This window comes from Amblyomma mixtum, chromosome 2 (genome assembly GCF_055824585.1).
Source record: "Amblyomma mixtum isolate Tamu chromosome 2, ASM5582458v1, whole genome shotgun sequence".
Classification (NCBI taxonomy): domain Eukaryota; kingdom Metazoa; phylum Arthropoda; class Arachnida; order Ixodida; family Ixodidae; genus Amblyomma; species Amblyomma mixtum.
Genome location: NC_143013.1, coordinates 273,552,017 through 273,566,319, shown reverse-complemented (window position 1 = coordinate 273,566,319; position 14,303 = coordinate 273,552,017).

Below are 14,303 nucleotides of genomic sequence, written 5' to 3'. Positions count from 1 at the left end.
CTTGAGCGCTATCACGTTAACACAAGACAGTCACTTCCAGTGACGGGAAAAGGCAGGGCTGAAATCGGAGAAGTGATAGACGAAACGCTATCCTCATGTATGCATCCTCATGTAGCAGACACTGTTGTCCCTCATTGAGGCTAATCTTTTATCAGACACTGGCAGCTCTGTGACATTCAGTATCTGAAGATCGTGTTCTCTTCCTCGCATAACAAAAGTGCCGGCTGAGGTGTAGGTGGTTGTTTGTGTAATTTGACAGTGGCAGTATTACGAGGAATGAAAAAAAAAAAAAAAACTCTGTTCTGGGGAATACAACTTCCTGCCGCTCAGAGAAACATACAAATAAAATAGGTGCCAGTGAGAGAAAGGAAAAAGAGAACAGTGAAAACCACGCAAGCTTATCAGGATAAAAGGTAATATGCGTCCATGCTTTTAGTAGAATGTGAGCGATAATTGAATCAAAAGAGAATAAACATGGTTTGCAATTAATCTTTCAGTGCCGTTCGGTTTGTTTCGTGCTATTCTTCGACGCTTAGCGCAACCGTCGCTCACTGAGCGGCCAATCTTGAGAGTTTATAGCGCATATCTTGGACAGGGAGGGCCTATTCATATTCATGAGCACTGGCATAATTTGATTCTCCACAGACACCAATGCAGCCGCAGCTGCTTCGCGATTCGGCTTTAAAAAAAAAAAGCGCTTCAAATGAAACGAAATATGCGCAACAAGAGTTTTTGGCGCCGTAAGGAGGACTCTCTACGGCCATCGCATTCAGCTCCTCAGCGCATGCCTTATCGTCTCTCACCCATAGACGGGCGTGTGCAACAACAAATATGGCCGCTCTGCTTCCCACGTCACTGTGCGCCTCTGAACTAATTTATATAGAATGGTTCCATTTATAATTTCATACCTTTTTCTTAGTTCTCACTCTGTGTGAAAGCGAGCGAGGATCAAATCCAAGGAAGAAACAGGTTCCTCAGTCCTCACAAGGATATTCTACTCAATTCAACGATGCAAATCAGAGCAAACATTCAGGATCAAAATCTCACCCGCAAATTCGACCCACTAGATCCATTTTCATAGTTTTCGGGTGCTCCCTGTGCAGCTTGACAAAGTCCGACGGGTGAAAGCTGGAACGAAAAATGAAAAGAACATGTCGGCTAGACAGTCTCTTTCGCGTATTTGTTCTCCCTCTTTTTAGTTTTAAATGAATATTTCTTCTCCAACTGCCGTCAGCCACAAAAGCAAATCATTGTTGCTGAGGAGCGCCACCACAAAAGCCACCACTAAAAAAGAGAGAGAATACGTTGTCTTTGCACGCAAGGTGACTTCAGCTCAGTCCAATAAAGCGTTCAGACAGCCAGATGATAAATAGGCAAAATGAATGAAACTCTTGCCTTAGCCAAAATTTGAGTGGCTATAAGAATGTCACCACTTCGCTTTTATGTCATCTTCCGTGTCGGTCACGGCCCACTATAAATTCTCAGATTCCTCGGCAAAACCACACGCGTCAGCGCTTTTACGGTCTCGTTTCGTCTCTCTCTCTCTCTCCTCTACTTGTTATGTGGGTGGGTACGCCCAGGGCAATGAGATGAGCGCCCAACAAAGATCCCGTGGTGCAGACGGTGGAGGCAGGAATTCCACAACAACTCATTTATTTTTGTCGACAAGATGAGAAAGCGGCAACGAACAGCGCACTCTAGAGTCTACCAGGTAAAAGAAAACTGGGTGTATTCATTTATCCGGACTTGGCTATAAATTAAAAAGGAAAAGAAAAGAAAGGAAGAGGCGACGGTGCGGAGAGGCTCCGGCATCTCCCACGTGAGCCCAAGAACGCGTCGACATTGGATGCGCCATGCGTCACGAAGGCTCCTAGAAGCGCCAGTGTTCAGGTGTCTTGCATTTTATCCTTATTTTACATTCCCGTCGCTTCTGAAGTTCTTTAGCGTCATGTCTTGGATCAACCTTCTGCAGTCGCTGTCAGTGTAAAAGAAAATTGATAAAGTAAGTTTATATTTTGTCTTCATGATTTTCATCATCGGGAAAGGCGTATTGCATTCCATCAAACTCCCCTGAGCAATAATTAAAAATACTGCACTGCGCGCTAGTTATGAGACATTTTTATGGGCGCATCATTTCGAGATGCCTCTCGCATAGCTGGCGTATTTGGTGCGCATGCAGTAATCGGCGAGAATGAGATCCCCATACTATGCTTTACGACAACGTCAGAGCTTTTTGTTATTTAACAGGATGCTTTTAAGGCGAAAGCCTTTAATGGCTCATACTGTCATCCGTTAGCAGAGGGTGTTATACCTTTGGCAGCGTTTAACTCGTGTTAACTCGAAAACTGAACAAAATAGGAGAAAACGAATGGTTGCTTCAGATAGAGGAGGAAAAATGAACCTAGAAGCCAAGTTTGTTGACTCTATATTCATTAGTTATATAATTGTTCTGTCCTTTGTACGCGAATTAAATTCTGCAAAAACATATTCTTCCTTCTTTAATAGATTTTATGGATGAGAACATCTTGTGATAAGCATGTTTACAAAGTAACAAGGTCACTTGCAGACATTCCTCAGCTGGAAACCGTGTTCGTGCAGCCGATTACAAGTTTGATAGAAATTACTAGGCAAGGGAAATTCCACTTTCTATGAACAATCGCAGTGTTTTTGTTTTTTTTTTCAGCGACTCTTATGTTGACCCTTCTGCAACCTTTTTTGAAACAATCATTGATTTCTTTATTTATGCGTGTTTTCTTGCTCTGACCTTATTTGTTTATTTGTATTATTCTCTCGTGGAAAATATTCCCCGAAGTACGAAAGAGATGACAGGTCGACCTGCTTTAATGACTCTAAATTAAGTACAGATACTTGGCTTGGAAAATAGGTTGTTTTAGGTGATTAAAAAGCGCTCGGTACAATGCTGGTTGCAAGAACCTGAACAAATGTGCGCTGGAGCAACAGACAGAAACAGAACGTTCTGACAATTCGAAACAAGAAAAATAAACTGCCTGTTCGAAAGGCACACGTCAAAATATTTAATGGTTTGTACGACTATACCTAGATAAGATAGAAGCAACTGGAGTAAAGTCAGCTTAAATTAAAGTACAAAAACAAACGAGCCCAAAAGAGAAAAGGCGTAGTTCGTTCACTGTTTGCACCGGATGTCAAAGGCGCAAAAACCAATTGGAATGGGAGAACAAAAAAGAAAAAAAAAAGCCTCCCTTACTCGTCGAATATCCATAGTTTCTTCTTTCTTTTTTTTCTGCCGAGACAAATAAAAGCACTCAAGCGGCTCAATATCGGCGTAGAAAAGGCTTCTTTGTTTTAGTAGCCAAGGAAAGAATTCGTTTCGAAGACCGAAGACAAGAGATTTGTCAAGCGAGAGCGCCTTTCTTTAGCCCTCTTTCCAGCGACGTCTCTAAGTCTTTTCTTGTAGTGAGGACTGCGACACATCGTTGGAGCACGTCTTTGTGACCCCGCATGCGTTCTCGCTTTGATGGAGCTTATATCTGCGCTCTCAATGACGCTCGCGAGACGAATAGATTACTGTAGAAGATTTGTATTTGAAAGCGAATGGAAGTAAAACAAGAGGAAAAGAAATCTGTTGAGGTGGGTTATATTGAGGACACAAAAGAGAATGCATCAGCGTGGGCTAAACTAACGCATAATGAGTATTCGGCTGCATTTTACGGATAAGGTTGGCCGTGGGGTCTTCCGGAGATGAGAGCTCGTAAACCATCGGTTTAATAACAGTAACCATTAGACCTCTGTAACAGTATTCACTTTTATTTGATACGACAGAAGACGAAAGGTTTATTTAGAGGCGAACTTCATGTGAAGCAAGTCATGAAAGAAGTGAAGCAAAAAAAAAAAGAAAAACTGACAGAGCAGCACATGCTCTCGTGTTGTGTGTCTTCCCGAGACCGGTATTTTTCCGGTTTTCTCCATGTGGTATCGCGTGAACTCATGATATGCAGAGCTATTCCTAAGTACTTGTTGTGGTGATCCTACAGCTCTTACCCTGTTCTTGTGGGGGGCCGGTTGCGAAAGTCGACCTCACCTCAAATGTCGCACTGACCGGCCTAGACGTCAGACAGCGGGAGGTGATCGGCGAAGCAGAGACGGACCGAAGATAAGAAAACTGAGCGGTTTATTTTCGTCGCAGAAATTGGGAACTCTGTATACAAGACCGTACGCGTCCTTTTATACGCTTTAAGAACACCCAGGGTAGCTCATCATTCCCAAGAGGGAAACTTCGTCATATCAAAGACTTGCGTGACACTTGTGACTGACACACCAAGCCGCACCACTTCAAACGCTGAAACATGCGACAGAAGGTAAATGCACGTGTTGTTTTTCATAGTTCCGGCATCGACGGGTGAAAGCTTATGGCTTAGAGCATGAGGATCCATAGGGCACAAAATTGAAGGGACACAACACAAGCGCTACCATTTCTTTGTGCAGAAGTCCAAATTCGCATAATTGTCTCAGGGTTCCTTAGCAGGTTCAAGCAGGCAATCAGTACCATTTTTTTCGTGTAGCAATCGAGAAACTTGCAGACGGCAGTACGGAGAAAGCAACTGCTCGACAGGCTGCCTCCGCCTATTTCATGCTGTCGCCTCTCGGGGCGCAGCTGGTGTGACATTTGCTAACCCTGCTGCTGGAAATGAGTAGTTTGTCTAGTGTTGACTTCCCGCTACTCATCGAACGATCCTATTCTTACGAAACCTAACCCGCTGTTTTGTTAGGGTCACCTCTCAACAATCCGCCCAAGTCTAGACTATTACTCTGAGGGTATTGCTGACCCCTTGGCATTTTCTTGAAGACATGGCATACAGAATATTTTCTTAGTCTGTCCAAATACAGAATCAATATAAATAAACTCTGACGATTGCAAATATTTGGTATTTTTGCATGATTCAAGCTGCCGCCTCTCGGGGCGCAGCTGGTCTGACATTTGCTAACCCTGCTGCTGGAAATGAGTAGTTTGTCTAGTGTTGACTTCCCGCTACTCATCGAACGATCCTCTTCTTACGAAACCTAACCCGCTGTTTTGTTAGGGTCACCTCTCAACAATCCGCCCAAGTCTAGACTATCACTCTGAGCGTATTGCTGACCCCTTGACATTTTCTTGAAGATATGGCATACAGAATATTTTCTTAGTCTGTGCAAATACAGAATCAATATAAATAAACTCTGACGACTGCAAATATTTGATATTTGCGCATGCTTCAAGCTGCACAGCAGAAAGCCTAAAAGTAAGTTAAGGTGCTTCATCTACTTAGAGTCAGTCGTTCAAACATCGGCCGGTTTGACCGACGTAACAGTGAATGCATAACAACAGTATTTAATAAACAAAATGTTTTGCTTGATTTTCTTGATTCCGCGTGGACTTTTCGTAGTTCACTGTTCACGTTTGCGCACACGCAACTCAACTTGTTTGGTACTCACATGAGAACTACCACGCAGGCTCTTGGAGCAACCATCTTTATGTTGCTTGAAATACCGTCGGCCCCGCCGCGGTGGCTCAGTAGTTACAGCGCTCGGCGGCTGGTCCGAGAGACGCGGGTTCGATCTTGGCCGCGGCGGCCGAATTTTCATCGAGGCGAAATTCTAGAAGCCCGTGTACTGTGCGATGTCAGTGCATGTTAAAGAACCCCAGGTGGTCAAAATTTCCGGAGCCCTTCATTACGGTGCGCCTCATAGCCTGAGTCGCGTTGGGATGTTAAACCCCATGAAACCAATAAACAAACCAATCCGAAATTTTGTGAATACATGGTGTGATGCACATTGGGTGGTACAGCGCTGCCGAACTGAAGATAGTCACAAGGAAACAACACAGATTAGCGCTGACTATTAACTACATTTATTATGAAGGAAATCACATTTTAAGGAAATCACCTTATCAAGGAGCACTATTATCGCAGTTCTACACGCAGCTGCCAGCAACGCAAAATTTATGTCCTCGCATCGGTTTAAACGTCCCTTAATATTGAAGGACACGGAGAGAGAGGAGGGTTTTCCTTGTCCGTCCTATCTCGCGCCCGCAGCGGCGCTGGGCTCTCACGGCAGCCGACGCGTCTCTGCTCATTTTTACTTTTGCCCCGCACTGTCTGCGCGCCGTCTATCCAGAGGGGCCACCACGCCTCCCGTTGAATGCGCTGATGAAGACTCGGCGCACCCCTCGGAAAGGGTGCCATTTATTTCGTACACGGTGGGCGGTACAGTGCTCTTCCGGCCAGCAGCGTTATTCAATCCGCAGTCATTAGAAGCGTTGACAGAGAGCGATTATTAGAAGAGGGCCGAACGGGTGTACGACGCCTGAATGGAACAACGATCTGTAATTAACCACCGGGGAATACAAGCGCGACGTGTTTGAGGGGCGTTCCTCCCGTACTTGATGCAGCCGCAGAGCAGCATACGTTGAAAGGGGGACGATAAAAAACAGCCAACGACAGAAATGCACGTCAAGTCTCATAGCAGGCTCCCCCCCCCCCTCCCGCCCCCGAAAAAGAAAAAAAACGCAGCAACAAAACAGCATAGGGAAAAAATAGCACGGGGTCAAAGCAGCAGACGCAAAGAACAGCGCATGTCAAAACAGCGCGCCGGAAAAGAAACGATTGAGGTGAAAGAAGAGCACGGCATAAAGACGGCGGCCTTGTGGAAACTCTATTGCCTGAGGTTTGCACATCAGAGAAGGACGCTTGTAGAAATTCCAATTACTCCAATGGGACTCGCTTTGTCGGTTCCGCTTCTTCTCTCCTTCGGTGCTAGCACCACAGGTTTCGCATTGCATCAAGTTTGCGATTACCTCCACAATTACATAATTGCTACCGGCCGATTCTCTTGCTAATGGTATCCAAAATTTCCACATTGCAAAATCTCTCATCAATTTTTCTTGTGTCCAATTGCCTTATCTTTAAGCCCGTTTATTTTTTCCAATTAATTTTTATTTTTTATTTATTTTATTTTTCTTTCAATTTACGATTCTATCTTTAATTCTTCTGAATTTTTACCCTAAGTTACATCAATAGCTTGGCAATCGAAGTTATACCTTTAGCTTGGCTCCAGTTTACCTTCTTTTGGCTCTCCTCACTGAACCCTGGTCAATCCCCCGTCGTGGGTATGTGCCATGCCACCAATGCAACAACCACAACAACAACGAAACAGCACAGCGCAGAACGGTGCAGGATTAAGGGACAGTTTACGTGCATGTATAAAACGGAGCAGATAAAAAAAAATATGATTTGAATGAGAACAGGAAACAAATCCGTGGCGAAATTTTGCCGTCGGTATACGTCAATACAATGCTGCTGAATGCATGCAGCACTCTAACGAGTGGCTCCGTTTTGTCTTTTAGGTACTGCGAGCTCTTTTTGCATGCCTTGAAGCAGGTCGTGGGACTGCGCATTTCCTTGCGCAAAGGCACTGTTAGTGTCCTCGCAACCTTCCAGTAGAGTTAGCGAATGCATCAATTCCAATAAATACGTGATGATGGTGCAAGTTCTTGCCTGTGATGTTCTGATGGGTGCTGTTTTGTTGGGCACTGGTTTTCCACGGTTTCCATTGGGAACAGGATAGTAGAGGGCGTGCGAGGGCGAAGCCAACACGATAAAAAACGCCCATCGAAACCAGGTACAGGGGCATCCAACAATGAAATGACAACCTCGTACGACTGATTTCGTGGAACTTCTTTTCTCTCTGTCCCGTTTTTATCGTACGAACATCATTGAGGGAATTGAGGCTTTCAAAAAATATTTTCAATAGCAAGATATGAGACCGCATGGCACTAGATAGGATAGAGGATAAAGACTAAGAATTAGTCACGTGAAAGAAGGGAAGTGAGGGGGACAGAGACACTTGTTTTAAGTCCCGTTTAATGAGACTTCGCCCCTGAAAAAGTACTTATCGCGAGTTAGCTCGTTGCCGGCGCTCTTTAAGTTCGCAGGTTGTTCGCGCCGTCACACCTCTGCGCACTTCAGCCCCAACTAAGACAAAGACCCGACTTACCTTGTTGGAGGCGTGTACTTGACCCTAGCACAGGGACGCAAGCTGACGGCTCCAGTGGCTGTTCTTCGGCGCTGCAGTCTCGATTTATTTTTCTTTCGCTGTGCTTTTGCCGCCAAGAAAAGACATGAACATTAACAAGGAGGGGGGGGGGGGGGGATGAGAAGTTATTCCCGATGCCCCCGCACAAGCTTCCCTTGTCGAGTCAGCGGCGCTTGGCTCCTTCCCTTATTAATGCCTTTGCTTTTCGCAACTTGCTGTAATTGTTTTCTCTCTCCCCTCGCGTCGGATGAAGTCTTTCTTGCAAGCCGCAGACCTTTCGCGAGGGTCTTGATAAACTGTTCTTTTCTGCGATCAAGACTCATGCTTGAAACACATTAACGCGAGCGGCAAACCCGAAGGAATCTCGAGACTTCGTTTGTCGGAAGCTGCTCTGTGCGTCGTCTGGAAAATGCCATCTGTTTCACCAGTAACACGCAAATGGAATCTGATAAATACAATTACTGGCGGAAGATTACGCGACTTGCACGGCTTTGTGCGAATCCAATAACAGAAGCTGAATTCCGCTGTCAAAAGCCGAGTTCCTTGAGATCACGCGTGATGATAATTAGAAGCGCATCCGTACTTTTTTATCCCACCTTCATAAAACGTTGTTTATGCGGTCTTATAACTTTTGTTTATTTCCCCTTGACATTGAAGCATGCCCATTTCCCTTTTGTCTCATTAGTGTCGGTTTTGACGAAAACGGTATCAAGTTGCGAAGGGTGCCCTCCCGTAGCCTCAAAGAAAGGAAAAACTGGAGATAAGTCTGACCCTTATTTTTCTTTGAGGCAGTAATGGAATAACATGCGACAGTACAGCATGCGTTAAGCGGCGCACGGAAAACGAATGCTCGGACTTGGCTCATTCACTCGTCAAAACGGAAGGAAAATAAATGTCGGGCCGGTGTGAGCTTTCAATTAATTGGCCTGTGTGCGCCCAGGTACTGTCCCCATTTAAACTCCATTCCATTCCCCATGTCCCCATTTAAAAACATTCACATGGTTTTTTTTTTTTACAAACTATTTTTTCAAAGCCGGATGGCGAGGATCATAGATGTGGCTCGGAGGTGTTGGCAAGAAAAAAAAAATGTCTCATCAACGCCATACTCTGCGATTCATCGCCGATATTCATTCGAGGGTTCTTCGAGGACGCCGCCACATTCAGTGCGTAAAAACGTGCGTCTGCAGTCGTTCGGTGGGAACGCCTCTTAAACAGGGCGTATCACAAGGTGCGCGAGAAGCGTTGTCAATCTAGAGGCAAAGGAGTTGAGTGAAGAACTATTACAACTTTATCAACGCTTTTGAAGGCATGCTATCGCCTATACCCGCTGTGTGGCATGTCTGCTCCTGGAATAAGTTTTGGGAGCTCAGTGTCGTTTAAAGACTGCTATTGCTATTCGTAGGAACCCGCAGGTCAAAGTGCATAGGCAAGATGTCTGGCCGTAGCCCCAGCAGTCTCAGTCGTGCGGGACATTTCTTTGACCACAAAGGCCTTGCTAACCTCTTGTACATGCAAAAGCTACCCGGATACGAATCCTACCTTATACGCATAGGACATATTAACTCGTGAAGGTGAGGAACTTTAACACAGATAGATTCCTTTAAGAGGAATTTGGTGCGATTGCACTTGCGCTTTTACCGACAAGGAACTGCAAGACATCTGTAAGCTGTTGCAGCGCATTTAGTTCACTTCATACGCAGACAAAATGCTGGCTACGCCTGCAGCGTAGTGTTCAGGAAGAATAAGAATGACAACGTTAACAGCGGCACCATGAGTACTTTTTCTTCTGTGTCTCGTGAAAGCGGCTTCCAGTATAGTTCCTGGCGCGAGTCACCGCGCGCACCTATACGTGACCATCTTCACCATCCACGCGTGCTCTGCCACGCAGTTTCTTTTGCCTGGAACTCTACCGTAGTTCCTTCTACAGCTCATTTACCAGTCTCCATCCTCTTTTCTAGTCTGACCCGCCTGCTTTCACCTATTCTATATTCGCCCTACCTAGCGCAGTCAAGTTGTAACACCTACAAATTGGAGGCAGTTAACGGGCTTCGCCCTCCCCGTAATTCATCATTTCATCTCTTGCGCACGTCTTCCAAATTAATAATCATATTGCTCTGAGCAAGTACCTTAGGCCATATTTCGGTATTGTCCCCTCTCGGGTTACTCAACGAGGCATCCGAAAAAAAAAAAACTAAACTCCTTCTCTTCCTCTGCGAAGCGGTCGGAGAAGATGGTGATGTCGGGCTGGAGTGAGCTTCCCCTGACACAGATGACAAACAAAAATAAAGCGCAAAGTTATCTGCGCCAAGGACAAAGAACGTGGAACAAACCACATTCCTCTACGTGCACGGAGGGGAACACGGAAAGGTTACTGAGAAGGAGACATAGTACGGACGCCGACATCCTACTGAACGCACAGGGAAGAGGATTAGAAGCCCGACGTAAATCTTCACCGACGGTGCCCTAATCGGGTTAATGCGGTCGCTCTCCAGGGGACGAAGAGTTCTCATTACAGGGTGTACCTTTCGCCCGCCGTCGCAACGCATCGCACGTCTGTACATTTGACTTCTTCCTTTTTTCTTCTTTCTGTTGCGTGTTTATGTTCTTCCAAGACTCGTCACGAGCACTGATCACGATGGTGGAGTTGCCGTGCATGCAAAAAAGAAGGGTATTAACTGCACGGCTTGAGTATTCGAGGATCCTAGGGAGCAAGGTAACTGACTGGTCCCTCATACGGTGGATTAACATCTGTATTCAGAGAGCGACCGAAATACGGAGGCGCTGACTAGTCAAAACTCCAATTTGTATTAGAACGGGCACACTTGCTAGGACTGAAGATTGCAGCGTTTTGGACTCTCATCTGCAAATGAGAAAATGAAATGTCCAACTAAGGAACCATTTCATTTAGAATCGAAATAAACTTTACAACTAAATGTTTCTCGCAAGATTACCGACGTACAAAAGGAAAGGAAGTAATGAAACTGTGCTTACAAAACGTGCCGAGGCTGTGAACTAATTCCGGAGTTCAGACCATTATTAGTAATTAACAAAAACTGTGTGAAGGGGCTGTGGGGAAACTTCGGCATCTACCTGCCGAACGTATCGTTCAGATAAAGCTTGATTACGCTGTTTCGAATACCGTTTATTCTATGAAGAATTTGTGAGTAGAAATAAAATAATACATTTTATTACTGGTCACTTCTCAGCGAGGGCATTTTTTACGCCAGTAAATGAAGTGTTTTACTTTGAAAACAGCAAAATAGAGAATGATAGATTGAGTTTGAGATAGAAAGATTGAGAAATTGAGAACTCTCTAAACGACCCGACTATCGAGAAGAAGTAAAATCACAGTTTGCGCAAAAGGTGCTGAGGCTATAGGTTCCCTAATTGAATATTTCGGTACAATGGTGAATAATTACGGAATGCCCGGTCAAGGAAATTCGCTGAAATAATTTCTTTGTTTATCTGTGATTGGGTATTATTACTTCGAGGTTTTTGTGACTACACATCGGACACCATCTATCGTAAGAGCATTCACGACTTGTAGAGGGCGCTTTGAAAGCCCCTGTTTGACTCTTCGGGGCCCTGGTATCCGAGTGTGACCATCCCCTTTTGGCATAGCCAGCGCGGTGGGACAGGTGGGCAAATATGACGCGAACAAGTGCAACACGCTGGTTCCTACACAACACTCGCGCACCACTGCGATGCGCCGCTTTCCTGTGTTTATGGATAAGATGGCGAATGCCCTTGTTTTTTTGCTCTTTTGAGAAGAAATTTCAGCAACGAGTAGCATCCTATCGAGCATGAAATCCTATTACAGCCGTCACACCGATTGCTATGAGCATTGCCGAACGGAATATACGCCAAGGTTCACCCTAAGGCTCGGTCATATAAGCCTCACTTTAACCGGTTTTGGTGCTGAGTACCAAGTGAGGGACCGGAACTCTCAACCATGTACTAATGATACTACTGAAAAAAATTAACACTTCTGATGCGTTATTTTGCATGGTGGTTAACTCGTTCAGGAATATTTTTTAAAAAGAATTGTTCAGTGCTCACCTAACATACTATCATAGTATGTTCTGCTAGTACTGAACCAAAAAAGTCATGCATTACACCAATGCCGTGTATTTCAAGACCTTCAATGAACAAAGCATGATTCGCTAAAGCCGGCCACTCTTCATGTTAAACCAGCACCCGTAGAAGCTGTAGAAGGCGGGAAGAGGGGCTAAGATTGGAACACTTCACGCCTTTGAACGATCGTTTGCCCGTTATTCAGTGTAATTATTAGATACGGGATGCTTGTGTTGAAATTACTATGAAAGAAAATACTTCATTCTATTCATCAGAAAAGTTGAGTTACTGAAGGCCGAACAAATGTAGAATAACGCAGGCAGTGTTTTCCTGATATTGGCATCCGCAATGCTGGACCTGAATCAACACAGCATTTATTTCATCTCCTTTGATCTGCCTGCGCAATAATCATGGACACTGCAGCTGCTTATAAATAGAAATTGTGCCTTCAGCAAAGTGTTGGCCGGGAAACACCGCTAAAAGTTGGCTAATCAAAGAGATGCTCCCTCAGGGGTCTTTCTTCACTTTTATTACCACCGCATTTTCAATCACGACCCACAGCCCTCCGTTCCGAAGCCCGCACAAAAATCTCCAAGACGTACGACAGAACAAAGAAAGAAAAGATGCGAACGAATTTACCTTAGCCCGCCAGTATTCTTCATGGTTCTCGTTTTGAGGTAATTGTTTTTAAGCAGATTCCAATTTCGAGTTGAGCCGGCGGGAAGATTGCTCGCTACCGTCGACTGGAACGCAGGCCTCGACCGACGGCCGCCCACGGCACACAACCTGCTAATCAAATGTTGAGGATGAGATTCCCTTTTTTTTTTTTTGCTCTCTCTTAGCACTACGAAAGACACTCCCAGTTTCAGTCTTGTAGGTTTTAATGCCAACATATTATGTTAGAGGCGAAAGAAGAGGTGGAAAATGCGCAGCCATGCTTTTCAGAGCACGTCGCCGAGCGACACACAGTCTTGCGTCGACACGCCAGCTTGAGCAACATGAATGTACCTGTAACAGACATTACAATTCATCGATTTTTATCTTGGTGTTGTATACGTGCAGTGTCCGACCCTGATCGGCTAGGAAAGTGAAGATAAGTTTTGGCCGGGAGGCCGACGGGAGCTGTCATGTCTTATTGGGGATTTGGACAACTGCCAACAAGTGCTGCTACACCTTGTATCCTATGCCGCTTCAAAGGTAGAAGTGTGTTTTTTGGTGTAACCAATCATGCCGATGACGGATTGGATTTTATCACATCCTTCAGGTTCAAGGCGGTCTCTCGCACATGCCAAAGGTAGCGGTGCTTCCATGCCTCGACTAAAGTTTGTTCCACAACCATTCAAACTTAAATGCGCCTCTATGAAAACGAAACAAATTTAGGGTCTTTTAGGATAACAAGAGAAACATTGACGAGCGATCATGCAATCTAACGCGGCAGATCTGCATCAGAAGGTTTGCTTTCACCCTTCACTTTAGCGTGATGTTATTATCTTCGACGTGGAAACCACTTTGCTCCGTAGTCATACCGCAGTCCTGCTGTACTCTAGAGGTGTATACTACAGTTGGAAGTGAGACTGTTACTATGCCTTTCGTCTCCTTGAAAGCAATATAACTCTTAGCGGCCGTCGTGAACATGCGCTTCCTTAAAACTCATTTTTCGCGGTTCTTCCAAACATACGCGGCAATGAACTAATGAATGAATGAGGCTGCAGCAAGGGGCGAATTGTTTAAAGCAGCGGGAAGCGAAGCTGATCTTTTGCGCTGCCCGTCGGTTTGAATCCCGCCCTCGGCTGTAAGTATGGAGAATTTTTTTCTGCTTCCTCCAATTCGAATGGCTAATTCCGGAGAGCCTCATGGTGTGATGAAGCTTTCCTCCTCTGGCTGTTTCTATGGGGCCTTTGCTTCGACTTCTGAGCAGGTACCAAACCGTTTTGAGAAATTGAACTGATACTGCTAGCGCAATAAGAAAAGTTTCTAAAGAATCTAGAGCACCGATTGACTTTTGCCGCCGGCTTCGAATAGAACAAGGACTTGACTTTCATTATTTATTGCCGCAATTTGCGAAATAAAAAGAAAAATGTCCGGATCTGATATTTTTCTCAATACGGTCGTCTCGTCTCACACCGCAAGGTTTACAGTCAAAGCCTTAGCCATTGCCCGGAAGTTGCTCCCAACTCCTC